We start from the raw sequence: 1,772 nt of genomic DNA, 5'->3' as shown, positions 1-1,772 counted from the left end.
GGGGGGAGGTGGCGCTGCCCCTCCTGCTGCCCCTCCTGCTGCTGCCCCACCCCCTCCCGGCCCAGCCACCTCCCAGGTTGGGGGGTTAAAATGTCAGGGCTCCCAGGCAGTGTCGTGAGAGGGACTCTGAGGTGTCCCCGTGGGATTCGTGCCTGGACCGGGCAGGGAAAGTTGAGGGGGTGAGCTGGAGCAGAGGGGCAGGGGGATGGGGGCACTGGGTGGCCCAGAGCTCTGTTGTGCCTCAGGTCCCTCAGGATGGGGACAGGAGCTGGAATGGGGGCAGGGGGAACATAGGAAGCAGAGCCATGAGCATCCACCCTACAGCCTTGTTCCCACCTCCCCAGCTCGGTGTGGGGCTGAGCCACACGTGGGGACTGTCCCCTCTGGCCAGGAGGTCTTTTTTTTGGGTCACCTGTGAGGGGCAAGACCAGTGGGGTGTCCATAAAAGTGCTGCCAGGGTCCCACAGCAGGACAAGGACCCAGCAGCCTGGAGGGATGCTGAGGTGATGGGAGCAGGATGGTGCCCAGAGGGAAGACTGGGAGGAGAGTTGGATCTGATGGGACAACCCAGGCACAGAGCTGGGCAGGAGCAGCCGGACAAGCCCCCTCCTCATCCTGGTTCTCCCTGTGCAGGGCCAGGATCTGTCCCCAAGGCAGCCACTGTGTGGTCCTCCCTCCCCTCGTCCTGTGACCTGCAGGTCGTGGCAGTGCTTGGACACCAGAGGCCGTGGGAAAAGGGGAATTGTCCCCTGAGGCAGGGAGGGCTGAGCCCCCCGGGCTTGTTGTGCCAGCCAGGATGGAGGGGGGTTGGGTGCAGCGATGCCTGGGGTGGTGAGAGCAGCGGGGGGAGGAGACAGAGCCTTTTATTGTGCAGGACAGGGTGTGTGGGCAGAGGGAAGGGGAAGATGCTCCCCAGGACTGCATCCTCTGGGGGCTCTGGGAGCTGTGAGGTGCCCTCGTGGAAGAAACAAGGGCAAGGAATGAGCTGCCTTTAGGGTGTGGATCAGCAGAGATCAGCCTGATGCTGCAGCCCCTCGGTCCAGCATCAGGAGACGTTTCCCCTCCTGCAGCCTTATCAAGGCACAGCAGGAGCAGCAGGTCTTGCTGCCTGTGATCCCTCCTTGCCACAGCTGGGCCATCTGAGGGCCTGTCCCCCTGCCAGGGCACAGGGGTAGCACCTCTGTGGTGACCTCCTGAAGCCACGGGGATGGAGGAGGCTCCTGGGCTCCTCAGAGTTCACTCCTGGCCAGTTGTGGAGAGGGGCAGGACCCCCGAGGGTGGCCCGGAGGGGGTGGGGGTCCCTCCCAGCAGCTCAGGCCGTGCTGGGATGATTCCCACAGAGGAACGTTGATGCAGATGGACACTGAGCTCTGCAGGGTGGGGGGGTGTCCCTGCTTTTCAAGGGGTGGGTGGAGGACGCTCAGGTGGGTGATGGGCAGCGAGGACAGAGCCTCATTTGCAAATAGCAAGTAGTAGCTGAGGCTTATGGCAGCAAAGGAGATTTGGGGGAAGCCTCCCAGCGGGGGGATAAGGCGGTGGAGCTGAGGAGCTCAGGGCTGGACGTCACCCCAAGCAGCTTAGCTGGCCCTTCTGTAAGAAGGAGGGCGAGGCCACCGGGCTGGGGAGGGGTGTTGGGCTGGTGGGCTCCCTGGGGACCCCTTCTCCAGCACCTCCTCGTGCTGCGATCGCGGGGAGGGGCCGCATCGCTCTCCCCCTGCACATCCCAGTGCGGGACCAGTCCCTGCTCCCTCCCACCCCTCTGCCCTCCCCCC

This window comes from Chaetura pelagica, unplaced genomic scaffold (assembly GCF_000747805.2).
Source record: "Chaetura pelagica isolate M959 unplaced genomic scaffold, ChaPel_1.0 scaffold217, whole genome shotgun sequence".
NCBI lineage: Eukaryota > Metazoa > Chordata > Aves > Apodiformes > Apodidae > Chaetura > Chaetura pelagica.
Note: the sequence above shows the minus strand (reverse complement) of the source record.